The 16,956-nt window shown below is 45.0% G+C and overlaps 1 protein-coding gene and 1 long non-coding RNA gene across 4 annotated transcripts in view; one reads left to right on the forward strand and one right to left on the reverse strand.

The window, feature by feature from the left end:
• Positions 1 to 2,913: 2,913 nt before the first annotated feature.
• The window catches only part of PRKCD (protein kinase C delta), a 59,219-nt gene continuing 45,176 nt past the window's right edge, over positions 2,914 to 16,956 (forward strand). For 2 of the 3 annotated variants that reach the window (XM_083726762.1, XM_083726764.1), the window contains exon 1: positions 2,914 to 3,050. The gene's annotated coding sequence lies outside the window, so the exon portion shown is untranslated. Of the gene's footprint in view, positions 3,051 to 3,198; positions 3,359 to 16,956 lie in introns of those variants that run through there. The other variant, XM_083726763.1, reaches the window with a different exon arrangement.
• Positions 10,276 to 12,470, reverse strand: LOC310838931. Its single transcript, XR_014561223.1, has 2 exons — positions 11,860 to 12,470; positions 10,276 to 10,574 (listed from the first exon to the last, which is right to left on the reverse strand). It is a non-coding gene; the product is annotated as an uncharacterized lncRNA (long non-coding RNA).

A 16,956-nucleotide genomic window follows, 5' to 3' on the forward strand; every position in this document is an offset into this window, starting at 1 on the left:
TATTTATCTACTTGCACCCGGAGGTGCTTTCGAACTGCTAGGTTGGCAGGCGCTGGGACCGAGCAGCGGGAGCGCACCCCGCCGCAGGGATTCGAACCGCCGACCTTTCGACCGGCAAGTCCTAGGCGCTGAGGCTTTAACCCACAGCGCCACCTGCTTTCCTAAGAGCTACAAGTGTCCAAAAAGCAGAGAATCCTTTACAAACTGGCAGTAGGATAGGGCTTCTGCTAGATCTGGCAGTAAAGGAACAAGCAATAATTAGCAGATGGAATGCCAGTAATAAATTCAACAACATATGGCTTGCATTCTTGGAATTATTTGAACTGTGGTGTTTTTATATAGACTCACAGCTAACTTTCCTTGTTTCCTTCTTCCTCTTCCTCCACCCCATTTCATTTCTTTTCTTTTCTTTCTTTCTTTCTTTTTTTCTTTCTTTCTTTCTTTTTTGCTTTCTGCGTAAGATTTTGTAAGTGTATGTGACTATCAATTTTGAAATAGGGCTAAGTGAGTTAGGCAACAGGAAGTGTCACTTGTTCAGGAAGAAAGTTTATCATTTATCGTTATTTATTTTTTAAATGTATATCCCGCCCTTCCTCTCAAAGGAGACTAGTTTAATGTGGGACTGCTCTGCATTTTATACAAAAATAGAAAACATACATTTCTCCAATGTTAATGTAAAACAGAACTATGTGTGCCCTTTCCCCTACTAAGCTAGCCTTAGGTCCTCAGGCGTAGCAGAGGACACTATCCCATCCCTAGTGTTGAAGTAATATTCAGCTTTTCTACATGGAACGGGAAGGACACCATCTTGTCCTTTGCCTCAGGCAGCAGGCAGCCTGGGGCCAGCCTCCTAGATTCCATGAGAAGAGAAAACGATAAACTGCAGAGAGCAGTGTAGAAAGGCCTTTATAGGTACTAGATGAGTCATGCAAGCCAGCCAAGCCAAATGTTGCAGAGCAAAAAAAAAAAAAAAAGAAGAAGTAAAAATGCAAACTTCTATCAGACCTAGGTCTTCATTTTTCAATTCAGCTCTACACTCTCACAATCAGCTGCAGACTCCATCCACGGTTGGCTCTGCCCTGACTGCCCCTCACAGAAAGTCAAGCACCTTTCCAGGGCAAATGCACCACATAAGTCAGCTTACATTACAACATTAACAATACAATATGTTAGGGGTGGCAACACAGGAGAGGGGATTCTATGTGGCAGCCCCCACCTTGTTGAACTCCCTCCCCATCAAGGGGAATCTGGCACCTCCATTATAAAGCTTTTGGTGAATGCTGAAGACACACCTCTTCACCCTGGCTTTTGACACCAGAGGTGCATATTTTTAGAACCCACTGCCCTTAGGGAGAGAGACAATAAATAAACAACAGCAACAATTTAATAAACAATTTTACTAAATACTGTACTGCATTGTCAATAAATACATTTTACTCTTTGTTTAATTATATTTATGAATGACTTCCCACAAGGCATATCAAAGTGATTTACAAAGGTCTGTATAGTTAAAGCTATGGTTTTCCCAGTAGAGATGTATGGAAGTGAGAGCTGGACCATAAAGAAGGCTGATCGCTGAATAATTGATACTTTTGAATTATGGTGCTGGAGGAGACTCTTGAGAGTCCTATGGACTGCAAGAAGATCAAACCTCTCCATTCTGAAGGAAATCAGCCCTGAGTGCTCACTGGAAGGACAGATCGTGAAGCTGAGCCTCCAGTACTTTGGCCACCTCATGAGAAGAGAAGACTCCCTGGAAAAGACCCTGATGTTGGGAAAGGAGAAGGGGACGACAGAGGACGAGATGGTTGGACAGTGTTCTGGAAGCTACCAGCATGAGTTTGACCAAACTGCGGGAGGCAGTGAAAGACAGAAGTGCCTGGCGTGCTCTGGTCCAGGGGGTCACAAAGAGTCAACACAACTAAACAACAACAAAATACCACTTGGAATTTTTACTAAAGGGTGTCATATACCTTTTAGAAATAAAATCATGGGCATAGAAACAGTTCAAACAATTGCACAAATAGCAACTAACACCCCTCCCCCCCCCACAGAGAGAGGACAACACATACGTAAAATAGTATCAATTCCAATGCCATACGGTCTAAAATATCGGTAGGTAACCAGGAAACGCGATATTAAAACAGCATTATTGCACCAAAGGCAGCGGTTCCAGAGCCGCAAACATACTGATGTTATTAATTAATTTATTTTTTAAAAGCAAACCTGAGAAATACTGATGCAGAGGGTATGGTAAAGGAAGCGGAGACCACCTCCTTCCCCGGGCCAGCCTCTGCCACCCAGCTTTAATCAAACGAGACACTTTCCCCCACTCGGCCATGACCTCTTTGAGCACCGGAGAGACTGCGAGGTCTGTCCCGCGTGGCTTCCAGAGCCCGCGCCCGCAGCGTTTCCACGGGGAAACCGCCCGGCCGCGACAGCCCCACGAGGCGAGACGCCGCTTCCTCCCGGAGCTGAGAGCGGGAAGGTGGAGGCCGGCCGACTTTAAAACAAAGCGAGAAGACGAGGGAGCTGCTGCCGGGTCAGGTAAAGGCGAGCGGAGCCGTGAGCGCCACACACCCCTGGGCAAGAAAGGCCGGCCAAGCACAGGCCAACCACGAGAGGCCCGAAGCCGCGAGCGAGCTCCATTCGTCCCGGGAAAGTTCCTCGACGGCGACGGGAGAAACCGGGCGAGCGGCAGAAGAAGCAGGAGGAGGAAAGAAAAGCGAAAGGAGACGCAGAAGCCTCCAAGCGCCTGTTCGGTTCGATGCGGCCCGCGCGAAGCAGGGGATTCCCGCCCCTCAGCGCGCGCCCCCGCCCCGCTTTCTTCCCCTGCCCGGCTGCAAGAGCAGCAGGTGAGCGCGTCCGGCAAAAGTTGAGGCGGAGCGCGCGCGGGCAGAGGGCGGGGCGAGCGAGCGAGCGAGGGGAGGGCGGTCCCGAGGCGGAGGCAGCGCCGCTTGACTGCCTCTCTCTTTTCGGGGCAGCGCTCTCGGCCTCGGAGCGCCGAGCAAGTCCTGCGCTTCCTGACGAGGGTCCTTCGCGCGAAACGGGTGAGTGACTCGTTGGCGCGCGCGGGCCGCCTCATACCTGCTGCGGCGGGGCCGCCACTTTCGCAGGGGCCGGTGGGGGGGGAGTAAGGAGGAGGGCGAGGTAGTTCCTGCTCCGCCTGCCTCCTCGGTGAATGAGGAAGCGGCGCGGGCAGCGCCTCCCCATCCCTTTTCGAAGTGAGCGAGTGCGTTTGTGTGTGAGAGAGATTTTATCTCTCGCCCACCCCACTTTCCGGCGCTGAGGGCTTGTGCGAATGGGCTAAGCCCTTCTTCTCGTCAGAGGAGCGGGACCCTCCGGCGCTCGAGTCTGGGTGAGTTGGGCGCTTGCCTGCCTCTCGTCTGGGTGTGCTGGATGGCACACTTTCGCGACAGGCGCTCGGAGTTGCACTTTCTCTCTCTCTCTCGCCCTCTTTCCTGCTTTTCGCTTCGCAATCGAGGGCAGCCCGGCACGGGGCAAGGCGCGCGCGCCCTCGAGCGGGTCCTGCCCATGGCGGAGGGAGCGCGTTGCACAACCGGGGCGAGAACACAGGGCGACTGAGTTTTAACATCCCGCGGAGGTTTGTCTCCACCGGGACTTCCTCGTTTTAAGAGCCTCCATGTTTTCTTTTAAGTGCTCCGCCAAATTCTTGCAAATCGAATGGTTGACTTAGTCAGGGGAGGGGGTGGGGCTGATGGGCTCGGACTTTTCTCTCTAGCTCACTGCATATACTTGCATGGTGCAAGTTACCAGCCCCTCCTCAAATTTCTTTTCTGAATGGTCTCTAGCACCTTTAGGGAGTTGTATTTTTTAAAACCCAACAAACTTAAAGACAAACTTTGTTTAACTAGAAAAACACACACACACACACGGACACTCCCAACTTATCAAAATCACTTGTAAAAGCTGCTGTCTTTTAGTGTGCCAGAATGGCACTGTCTGAAATCTGGCCTCTGCACCTTGGCGTTTGTAGGAATTTGGTTACCTTGGCAGAAGCGATGCAGGAGTCAGGACAGGAAAAACACAGCGACAGTGTTCTTCAGCTGGCAGTTATTGACAGATGTTAAAACTGAAAGGCAGCCTCACATGACCACACTATCTGATAGAAGCATTCAGCATTTGTCTGTTTGCCTGATCTTTAGACTTACTACACCAGTGGGTGCCTGGGTGGAACACAATGGCTGTCATCTGTATTAACAATATTCATTGCATTTATGAAGTGCGTATTATGATTGCTATTTCGATTGCCTCAGTTGTGCTTTACTGGAGTCCTGTTGGTTTCCACCCCATTTTTCTCTACCCCAAAGCTAGAAAAAGCATGCTGAGTGGTTTGGGGTTGAGGATTAGAAAGGGTTTTCCCCCAAGCTTGGTTAGTATCTATAGGCGTTTGCTTAGTTTGGAATGTGTTTGTCTTCCCATGCAGCGTACGGCTAGGTTTGCTTGCATTTAGTCATCTCAAGTTGTTTGCCATCACAGTTTGTTTCTGTTGTGCACCTGTTCTCTTGAGCAGTGGGTGAGATGATAGAAATGGACTCGCTGTTCATTTGGTATCTTCCAACAACTTCGTGGTCCTATGAATGCAAACCATGTTAAGTGTTTCTATGGTGCTATACCAGCATTGCTGAGAAATTTATCAGATGTCTCAAACAGGTACAGGAGTAGTGGCCAAACGTTTTGATATATGTGCAGCAAATGAACTCTCAATTTGTGTAACATGGACACTTAAGGGCATATTAATAATAATATAGAGGGACGCGGGTGGTGCTGTGGTCTAAACCACTGAGCCTCTTGGGCGTGCCAATCAGAAGGTCGGGAGTTTGAATCTGTGTGACGAGGTGAGCTCCCATTGCTCTGTCCCAGCTTCTGCCAACCTAGCAGTTCGAAAGCAAACCAGTGCAAGTAGTTAAATAGGTACTGCTGTGGCGGGAAAGTAAACGGCATTTCTGTGTGCTCTGGCAGTCCTCCGTGCGCCAGTAGTGGTTTAGTCATGCTGGCTACATGACCCGGAAAGCTGTCTGTGGACACATGCCAGCTCTCTCGGCCTGAAGTGAGATGAGCATCACACCCCATAGACACCTTTGACTGGACTTAACCGTCCAGATGTCCTTTACCTTAATAATAATATGTAGCTAGGCACAAATGCTTGCTGTAACAAATTTCCAGTTGTGAGACCCATGCCGCAGGTTGACTGCCTGCAAAATATGCCAGCAGCTTTTATTTATTTATTTGCCTTGATCTTTAGACTTTCTATACCCGAATTTGACATTTTTGCACTAGAGAAAAATCAGCAAATTGAGCAATATGTTGCTTCTTCCTGACATGCTAGCCATTAAATTTCTAAATGAAATGGCTGAATGATCTGAACAGATGGGTTAGTCTAGGCTTAAGCCATAAAATAATTAGTTCCAGGAAGTGTAGCTAGCTGTCTCTGGGGAGCATACATGGATGAGTTAATAACTTTAGTCCTAAAGATCCGGGAATACGTACTATGGATTGCTGCAACTTGCTTATCTTTAAGTTTGATTTAATGCAGATTGTGAAAATGCTGTGCCATTAGGTTAATGGGAGGGTGAAGCAGCATGTTAAACAATGTAATTCATTTACTCTTTGGCTACAGTGCTATGTACACTTTTCTGGGAGTTTCATCCGTTGAATCCAGTGAGATTTACATCTGACTGAACATGCGTAGGATTTTCCTGTATTCGCTGCACAAACTGAGCATGATAATCACATCTTTAGTGTTACTTAAATTATCAAAGCACATGCCGAAGAACATAGGGTTCTGAGTGAAGAGAATGCATGAGAACCTATGTGGTATAATGGATGGAATGTCAAGAGTAGGATTGAGGAGGCCCAGCTTGAAATCCCTGCTCAGCCATGAAGCTGAATGGGTTACCTGGGCCTGTTGCTGCCTCTGAGGGTAAAAATGCTGGGATGGGATGGGGGTACGTTTTGATCATATCTTAAAATGTAGGAAATAAAGGTCTACATTCTTGGTATTTGTGTGTGTTGGGCGGTTGTACTTTAAGCTTACATCTATTAGAATGTATTAGCCACACCCACCCACCCTCAAAGCAGTTCTTTTTTTAAAAAAAGTAAAACAATAAAATTATCAGTAAAAACAGTTTTAAAAACTCAACTGTTTATTGTAATCAGGTCAAAATTATATGTTTAAGAATGCAGCATATAATAGGAAATCAGATTGTGTACACTTGGTGTATAGAATACTAAACTTTCTTTGTTCCTGAGTAGTCAAATGGCTTTCAGATTTTGAGATGTGAATCAGTGAAGGGTTGCAGCCTGCTGTTATTCATTAAATAAGAAAATGTCCTTAATTTTGTCTGTTACCTTGATCTGGCAACTTGAGCCTATGAAGTACTGTAGCTTTCAGGAAGGCAGGTGAAATGGCATGTTGTACTTGTCAAGTAGTCCCTTTATATAATTACATATTGCGAAGGCAAAGTAGTGCATTCCTGACTCTTGGGCTTGTAGATGATTGGATGCTCTACATTGGAGTCAGTGCACAAAGCAGGAAATGAATCCACCTTGAAGTGTTCAAAACCAGCCTTTGCCAACCTGGTGCCTTCCAGATGTTTTGGACCACAACTTTCATCAACCCTAGCCAGCAAGTGCACCGGCTGGATCTGATGGCAGTTGTATTTCAGACTGGAGGGCACCAGATTGGTGAATATTGGTTTAAATAAAGAAAAGAAGTAAAAGAATGTGACCCCAAGAGATTTTTAGTAGCAGCAACTGCATCTGTGGACAGGAACAAGACTATTTCCCTGGAAAGCTGGGAAAATTCAGAGGCATGAGGAAGCAGAGTGGGCTGTGCAGCGAACACGAGACCAGATGAATAAACAAAGGAAACAAACATGTCCAGAGTTGGGCTTATTCACACTGAAGCAATTCATCAAAGGTGCCTTCGGTTAATCAAATGTATTCTTTGTTATTAAAAATAATTACCAAAGAAACTTTTTTTTTATGCTGTTGGTTTGCATACAAGAATTGACACTTGGTGGTAATATTGTAGTTGCAGCAACCTTTTCTAAGACCTTTTCTGTGGTGGCACCCTCTCAGTGGAACTCTTTCCCGCCCTTCATAGCTTCCAGATGTTTTCAGATCCAATTAGTTGCACTTGTTGTTTTATACCCCACTACCACCACCCCAGCAGGTGCTATGGTGTTGTCTTAAGAGTGCAGTTCACCTGTTGGACCTTTTGAGGCCAGAAGAGCAGCTCATAAATAAATTTATAAAGAAATAAATATAAATGCTGTGGGCTCTCAAATGTCCCTTATCAGTTTAGGAATTAGCATATACATATGTGTGCGTAGCATTTCCTGTTCATTTCCTGGAGATGTCTGTAATCGGAATGCCAGAAAAGATTCTCAAAAGTATGATTGCTGTAGTGGCCATCAGCCAAAATGACAATGATAAACTTGGGTGGAGAGGAAAGTAAATAAGATTAGAAGGCAGCTTTGAAAACCATAGCATATTTAGCTTTTGTAAATCAAGGTGCCATACAAAAAGTTCAGAAAAATATATTCTTATTTTTATAATTATTTTGTTACTTATCTATCAAAGTTAAATGTCTGCATTTGAAGACAGCAAAGTGATAATAAAAAGTAATGTTTGAGTTTTATTCTATAAATTTTGACACCACAAATGTTTCATAGTTCACCAAAATGTGTGTTGTTGACAGTTACTTGCAACTACTCCTGTGGCTGTAGAGACCAGTATAGGAGAGACAAGTCCGGTTGCAGCTGGGGCAAATGAAGGCATCTGGTTATACTGATGTAGATGTACCATGGTGTTGCTTCTTTATGTGTTCCTCCTCTGGTCACTTCTATGGATTCATGACCTGTCTGTATATGTCCAGGCACTGTGATCGTCTTCATGGGATTTGCACATGACGGGTTTGATGTTGCCAGCCTTCATGTCTTGTTGTATGCGTGTGAATACTTGTTTAAATCCACCTACAAGTTTCCTAAATTGTGTTTGTGCCTGCTTGCTGAACTTTCATTGAATATTCCTTTGGAAAACGAGGAGATCCCACTCCAAACACTTGCAGGTATTAATGTGTCATCTTCAAAATCTCTGAACAGGAAAATGAGGTTTTGAAAGATGTGAACCGTATTATGCAGAATAGCATGCATATAAAACTGAAGCTTCATTAATTCATTATAAATGAACACTATCAATGCTGTATGCATCAATATTCTAGCAGAACATGTTTGATAGGCCAAATTATTCTTCACCATCTCATTCTGTAAATCATTACAGTGGTACCTCAGATTACAAACAGTCCTGTTTATGAACTACCGTATTTTTCACCCTATAGGACGCACTTTTTCCCCTCCAAAAATGAAGGGGAAATCTGGGTGCGTCCCATGGGGTGAATGCAGGCTTTCGCTGAAGCTTGGAGAGTGAGAGGGTTCGGTGCGTACCGACCCCTCTCGCTCTCCAGGCTTCAGGAACACATCCACAGCCTAGGCAGCCCTGCGGGAGTTCCCGCAGGGCTGTCTAGGCTGTGGATAGCAGCCTGCTTCCCAGAGCACCCGGCACTTCGGGAACACATCCGCAGGGCTCCCCACGCTGTGGATCGCAGCCTGCCGCCCGGCGCCACCAGTGCCCTGAAGCAGAGCGCCCCGCACGCCGGACAGACATCCACAACGTGTTGGAGCCCTGCGGGAGTTCCCCGCAGGGCTCCCCACGCTGCAGGTAGCAGCCTGCCGCCTGGCGCGAGGAGCACCCTGAAGCAGAGCACCCACCCGCCGGACAGACATCGGCCAGCCCCACAAGCTCGGGGGACAGCAAGGAGGCGCAGTGCCACCATCCCGCTGTTCTTCAACCTGGTTCGGTTTCCCCGACCTGGTTTTGGGGGGGAAATAAAGGAATTTTTTCTCTCCTTTATTTCCCCCCCCCAAAAAACTAGGTGCGTCCTATGGGACGAAAAATACGGTATTCGGTTTACGAACTCAGCAAAACCGGAAGTAGTGTCCCGGTTTGCGAACTTTACCTTGGTCTACGAACTGAAGCCAAACAGTGGAAGGGCACCAGCGGCAGGAGCCTCGGTTTAAGGACGGATTTGGTTTAAGAACGGACTTCAGAAACGGATAAGTCCGTAAACCGAGGTACCACTGTATATAGCTGAGATCTAATGTGAAAATTCACGATCCATTTCCTTAAAATCACAACTTTGCTTAATATATGGCTTTCAAATAATTTAAGGGGCTACTGCATTTCTCCTTTCTTCTTGCATGCACTGCTGCTATTTCATTTTCAGCCACGTACCCTACTTCTCTTACCATGCCAGAGAGCAGACTGGCTTGTCCTATCTCAGGCTGTTGTACCTTTGATGCTGAGATGGAGAATTCAATTCTCTTAAAAAAAAAACACAACAAAAACCTTCAGATTTTTACAAGTAGCTGTATGAGGAAAGGGGAGCCTCTGGCTCTCAACTGTTGTTGGGTTCCCAACCTTCAGCCTCAGCCACCAAGTTGAATGGTCAGAGATGATGGGATATGGAGTCCAGAAACACATGGGGGGGGGCACAGGTTCCCTCATCCCTGAGCTTCATCCAGTCAGAGAAAAACACAATCCGCATGTGGAACAATAAAGCCCTAAATCAGTATAGCAGCTGAACTTGTCAACATATAGTCCTTTTCATGCAGTTGTTACTGGCAGGATGCTATAAAAGTAACACCAGTTTCTGCAAGCGGAATTTGAGGGCAGTTTAGCATAAATAGAAACTTGGCTTTTAGGTATTTTAGTTCTCTGAATTACTATGCAATTTGTTTACCACACTGCCCAGTCATGTATTTTGGTGTTGTTTATGTAAGGTACATTCTTGGACATATTTAGTGGTGAATATATTGCAATTGATAGTGTTATAAATAATTGTGATGGCCATGTAAAACCTTAAGAATCTTGCATTGCTGCATTTACTATACGTATTCTAAGTGTATCTAAAACATTTAATTCACTCTGGAAGTGTGCTGCTCTGCATAATCTGGTTTATGATTATGTCTTTTAAACAGATAAGAAGCAGCAGGGAATCAAGCCTGTGCGAACTGCCCGTGAACAGTAAAATAATAGATACAGTGGTGCCTCGCAAGACGAAATTAATTCGTTCCGCGAGTTTTTTCATCTAGCGAATTTTTCGTCTTGCGAAGCACGGTTTCTCATAGGAATGCATTGAAAATCAATTAATGCGTTCCTATGGTCAAAAAAAGTCCAAACAAAGCCAAATTTGGTACAACAAGAGTTTATTAACTGCTCTTTAAAGTCACACATACTGTAAAGAGCAGTTCAAAAATTGAAGGAAAAATAAATTAAGTTTATAAACATGACAGAAAAACATTTAAAAATCAACAAAGTGTACAGTACATTTTCTAAGACTCTGGGGGACCACTCGAAGAAGGCTCCTCTTCCACTCTTTGCTTCTTGCTCAAGAATCTGTCCATAGTCTGCTGCTTCATCCGCCTTTTCAGCACCTCCCTGAAAGGCGACATGACCGTCGTATCATAACTGTTCCCAAGGTCACGTGCCTTGTGCTTGTCAGGGTGGTGCTGGTCTGCAAAAGTCTGCACCTCCTTCCACTTCTGGCAAATGTCCCTCAGTTTTTCGGAGGACAGCCATTCCTCAGTTGCTTCCTCCTCTTCCAGCGAGGCCCACTCCTGCGCAGCCTCTGCCTGCAGTTCGACCAGCTCCTGGGTGGTCAGCTCGTGGTCGTGCTCCTCCACCAGCTCGCTGATGTCCTCCTCTGTGACCTCCAGTCCCATGGTCCCCCCAAGGCAACAATGTCCTGCACCACTGTTGACTCTGGTGCATCAGAGTCACTTGGTGCCACACAGTCCAGCCACAGGCTGCGCCAAGCACAATTCAAATTTTTCTGGCTGATCCCGTTCCAGGCCGTGGTGATCATCTTCAAGCAGGTGACGATGTCGAAGTGGTCCTTCCAGAATTCCCGCAGGGTGATGGTGGTGCAGTCAGTCACCTCGAAGCATCGCCTGAAAAGCTCCTTGGTGTACAGTTTCTTGAAATTGGCGATGACCTGCTGATCCATCGGCTGGAGCAGTGGCGTGGTGTTAGGCGGCAGGAACATGATGCTGATGAAGCTGAACTCCTCCAACAAGTCCACCTCAAGGCCTTTAGGATGAGCAGGAGCATTGTCCATCAGAAGCAAAGCCTTCAGCGGCTGGTCGTTGTCCAGCAGGTACTGTTTGACAGCAGGGCCAAAAGCAAGATTGACCCAGTCCACAAACAGCACACGTGTGACCCAAGCCTTGCTGTTGGATCGCCACATGACACTCAGCTGCTCCTTGTCGATCTTGTGTCTCTTGAAGGCTCGTGGGTTCTCTGAGTGGTACACCAGCAGGGGCTTGATCTTCAGGTCGCCGCTTGCGTTGGCACAGAAGAGCAGGGTCAGACGGTCCTTCATGGGCTTGTGGCCAGGCAACTTGGCCTCCTCCTGAGTGATGAAAGTCCTTTTGGGCATCCTCTTCCAAAACAGCCCGGTCTCGTCACAGTTGAAGACCTGCTGTGGAACGTAGCCCTCCGTCTTCACAACCTCCAGGAACTCCACTGCAAAGTCTTCAGCCGCAGGAACATCAGAACTGGCAGCCTCTCCGTGCCTGACCACGCTGTGGATTCTGGATCTTGTCTTGAACCGGTCAAACCAACCTCTGCTTGCCTTGAAGACTTCTGGCTCGCCTGAGGTTCCTGGCTGATCCTGGACGAGGTCTGCGTGCAAGGCCTTGGCCTTCTCGCAAATGACGGCCTCAGTCACTGTCCCCTGCATGCTGCTTCTCTTCTAACCAGATGAGCAGCAACCTCTCGACCTCCTCCAGAACAGCTGGCCGGTTCTTCATGATCCTGGTGACTCCCTTGGCCGCATCAGTCGCCATGATCTTCTCCCTCATCTTCAGGATGGTCCCGATGGTCGATGGATTCCTGCCGTACTCCCTGGCGAGGTCCGTCACACGCATTCCGCCGTCGTGCTTCCAGATGATCTCCTTCTTCATTTCCAGCGTCACCTTCTCCTTCTTCCTCTCACCGCCCTCTGCAGCAGCAGTCTTTTTGGGTCCCATGGCAGCACAGCTCCTTCGTAAACTCAGAAAAAGAAAAAGAAATCAGTGATGTGCTTCAAATCCAAAAAATTCAAAAGCACACAGCCACCCACCACACAGAAATTAAAACCCAGAACCAAGTCCTTGAATCCCAAACACCCCAACCCAAAATCCAAAAACCCCCAAAAAAGTTTTAAAAGTTTAACTAACCAAATGGATGCAAAAGAAGTTCTGGAAAAGCTTCAACAATCAATCACCGAAGTCTTCAGAAACCTCAAATGGCTGCAAAAGAAGTTTTGGAAAAGCTTAAAAAATCACCAAAGTCTTCAAAAACCTCAACTGTTCCCCCAGCCACCCATACCACGCAGAAATTGCAAACCCCTACCCAACTGCTCCCCCAGCCCCTCCCCAACTGCTGCAAACCCCTCCCCAACTGTTCCCCCAGCCAACCAGCACACAGAAATTCAAACTCAGAATTTTTTTTTAAAAAACCAACATGGCCCAATGGTCACAGAAAATCAAAAAAAATCAAAAAAATTCCCCACAAGCTCCCAGATTCCTGCAAACCCCTCCCCAACTGTTCCCCCAGCCAACCAGCACACAGAAATCCAAACTCAGAAAATTAAAAAAAAAAACCAACATGGACCAATGGTCACAGAAAATTAAAAAAATCAAAAAAATTCCCCACAAGCTCCCAGATTCCTGCAAACCCCTCCCCAACTGTTCCCACAGCCAACCAGCACACAGAAATCCAAACTCAGAAAATTTAAAAAAAAAACCAACATGGACCAATGGTCACAGAAAATTAAAAAAATCAAAAAAATTCCCCACAAGCTCCCAGATTCCTGCAAACCCCTCCCCAACTGTTCCCCCAGCCAACCAGCACACAGAAATTCAAACTCAGATTTTTTTAAAAAAAACAACAACATGGACCAATGGTCACAGAAAATAAAAAAAATTCAAAAAAACCCCCACAAGCTCCCAGATTCTCTTAACCCCCCCCCCCAACACCAAGTCCTTGAATCCCATACACCCCAATCCAAAATCCAAAAACCCCCCAAAAAGTTTTAAAAGTTTAACTAACCAAATGGATGCAAAAGAAGTTCTGGAAAAGCTTTGGAAAAGCTTCAAAAATGAGTAAAGTCTGAGAAAAGGCTACCAAACCGCGTGCTAACAGTTGCTCCTCGAAGTCAAGTCGCAACTGCAGCTGTTCAAGCAAAGCACCTTTGGTTTTAACGGCTTTAAGACAAAGGAAACAAAGTCGCAAGACGTTTTCGTCTAGCGAAGCGCCGCAAAAACCGAAAAACCCTTTCGTCTAGTGAGTTTTTCGTCTTGCGAGGCATTCGTCTTGCGGGGCACCACTGTAGTAACAAAATGCATGTGTCTTCTAATTTGATTGCCACATTTTCCTGCTAGATCCAAGTTCTTGCTCCCTCTTCCATGTGACAGCCCTTCAGATTTTTGAAGATGGCTCATATCTCCTCTCAGTCTCCTCTTTTCCAGGCTAAACATACCCAATTCCCTCAACCTTTCTTCATAAGGCTTGGTTTCCAGACCCCTGGTAATCTTGGCCACCCTGCTCTGCGCATGTTCCAGCTTGTCAATATCCTTCTTAGAACACCATTGACATGTGCTTCTCTGTCTTCATGTCTTGCAAGAGGATTTGTCACCTTTCATTTTTGTACATAACCATGTTTAGCATTATATCTACACTAGCATTTTTGCTAACCATGGACATGGCTGATCCAGTTTTTCAACCATGATTAGGACAAGGTTTTCAATTTGTGGTTTGATATAAAAATGATTATCGTGGTTAATTCATAAAATTATTTTAAATGAGTAAATCATAGAAATGATTATCATGGGTAAAAATGACCATGGGTAATTAAAAAAAAGAAAGGGGGTCAGTTTGGTGCAAGAAGGGTACTATAGGGTACTGATGACGCAGCTCACAGTTTCCAAAAATGTATTACAGTGGTACCTCGCAAGACGAAATTAATTCGTTCTGCGAGTTTTTTCGTCTTGCGAATTTTTTGTCTTGCGAAGCATGGGTGCACCCTGGTATTAACGGTTTTAAGAAAAAGGAAACAAACTCGCAAGACGTTTTCGTCTTGCGAAGCAAGACCATAGGGAAATTCGTCTTGCGAAGCAACTCAAAAAACGAAAAACTCTTTGGTCTTGTGAGTTTTTCATCTTACGAGGCATTCGTCTTGCGAGGTACCACTGTAAATGAGTGGATGTTCCTTAGCAATGAATAAAGGAGGACACTCAGAAATAGCCATGCTGTTGCAGAAATCGCAAGCTAGGCAAATCACATTCTTTCCTCCAATAGTTCTTCTCCAGCTTGTAATCCAAGCCCTGCTCTGCTCATTTATCTCTCTGTAGATTGTGCAGGGAGGAAAGTCTCACTCCCTCTTTCTTTTAGCAATGTTACAAGGGTGACATTGTAAGCCCAGTTCAGCCCTGGACTTAATCCTAAGTAAGCACAAATATGATCTGGTTGGGTCCTTGACTCTAGCATTTGCTCCACAGTTGAGGGAAACCACAAAACTCAAATCACCACCACCTGTCATTTGGACACTTAATATACTCTCATGACATAACATAAAAAGAACTGTTCTAGATCAGCCCAAAGGCCTATCTAGTGCAGTCTATTCTTCTAGTGGCCATTGGCCAACCAGCAGCTGGACATGAGTGGACTAGCACACTCCCACCTGTAAATCCCAGAGGCATGCTACTTCTGATACTAATATTCATTGAGGGCCATATCCTCGTGAATTGTGCATTTATACATTAATAAATAATAACAATGCATTTGTTGTCTGTGACACAACATGCAGTGTCATCTTAAAAGAAGCACTGCATCTCTCTGCCTCTGTGTGCGGCTGTTGCCATGTGTGGTGTTGCATTGGGAGCTTCTTGGTGTGGAACTGAAGCAAGCTCAAAACCTTCCATCTCTAAATGACTGCCTTGAACAGCTTGCTTCATCTTGCTTGACTTATGATAAGGCTGCCTCTGAGTCCTATCCAAAATGTGATTATTTTGGCTGCACTAATATGGTGACTGACTTTGTAGTGATCCCACTTTATTGACAAAGTTGAAGGTTAGGTGCCATGATGCATGTGACAATTGTTGTGTCTTCATGAGCAGGAGAGGTAAAACTCCTGTGAGGTGGTGCTAGTCTAGAATTGTGCATTTTGCTAATTAACAAGAGTTATCTTTCTTCTGTGATATCCCCTTTAATTCTGAAAGTTTAGAAGAGGGACATGATTAAGAGCCTTTATAGATACATGAGCAGCTGTCTAAATGCAGTGATTGGAAATTGCTTAGTGTGGGCAATATGTTTTGTGGGTACATTTTTGTACATGGGAGAAGAGCACTCAGGTTTTTAATTAAACAAAGAGGGGGCAATTATGCTTGGACACTTGACGAGCTTAAAAACTGAGGCTGGTAATTCATCAAGTACTTTTTAAATATTAATGTTGTAAGAACAATAAAAGAAGATCATTATCAACAAGTTTCATACTTAGGTTAATAACAAAACCTGAATCAAATAACTATTATTGTGAAACAATATGATTTCTTTTAAAGTTAATGTTCATGAACTATTGGTTTTATTACTTTTTTATTCTTGCTCTCTTCTCCAACCCTACCACTGAAGGTTGTGTGCAAGGTCTTTTTCTCCTCACCAAAAAATCTGGAGGGAGGCTAACCATGTGGCTGGTCCAACTTCACCACTGAATGCCATGGTTGAGTTTCCCTCGTTCTAATCAATTTACCCATGAAGCAGTGACCTCTGTCACTGATGGTTGCTTGTGTTCCTCCTGTTCATATAGCTAGTAGTTATCGCCCTATTGCTGCAGAGGCAAGCTGTACCTGCTCCTATCCTTTCTAGCAAATAATACCATTCTTGATTAAAAATAAAAATAAAAATGTGTGCCATCTACACAGTGGTGTTCCTGGAATATCTAACAGGCCAGATGGAAAGAGGGCCCATTGTGGTAGAAGGCTGTAGCTAGCCTTGTTGTCATTTTCTAGTACTTTCAAAAATAAACAAATAACCTATTTTCTGTATCTTAGCATTTTATCTATAAACAAAGCATTACTAATGGCAAACAGTAGTTTTAAGGAAAAACAACCACCTTAGTTGCTGCTAGTACATAAAAGCACAAGTCCTGTGCATGTATTCAGTGGGCCTTATTGCAGTGGGAATTATTACTTGAAGTGGAACTTATTCCTTAATAACTTATTGCTGCAAATATGCAAAACCACAGTTTCCTTAAAATACAGGTTTCGGGGACATGCAGGGCTATTCTGTGTTTGTTTGGAATGCAACATTCCAGTTTCATTACTCATGCTTTCTAGAGTCTTGTTTAATAATCTGGAAATTCATTTACCATTGGACACATTTTTAAAAAAATCAAATTTACAAGCCTTTAAAAAAAAATATTCAGAATGTCCTTTAAATGTTTTGTAAAACAATTTTGTTGAGTTAACGTCTGCTGCTAATGGGTGATGTAATTAGAATACTGTGGATTGAACTAGTGCAATTTCACCCCCCACCCCCATGTATTTGACTACTGATATAAGAATTACCGGTACTTCTGAGACAGTAGCACTTTCGAATGAATAGAGAAGTAATCTAGTGTTGCTCACTGGAAGAACATGGAGTGGGGAGGGTCTATAAATGTAAGGGCATAATACAATTATTCTCACATCCACGTAGCATCAGGCTATGCACATTAGAGCAGTGTGCCTGTTTTCTCTAATTACCTTGTGTGATATTATGTATGTGCAGCCAAGGCAGGCAAAAAGGGAGTTTTGTATTGTTCTGAGGGAATCCTGCCTGTATGAGGCAGGA

Source organism: Podarcis gaigeae (assembly GCF_964106915.1).
Source record: "Podarcis gaigeae genome assembly, chromosome: 2".
Lineage (NCBI taxonomy): Eukaryota > Metazoa > Chordata > Lepidosauria > Squamata > Lacertidae > Podarcis > Podarcis gaigeae.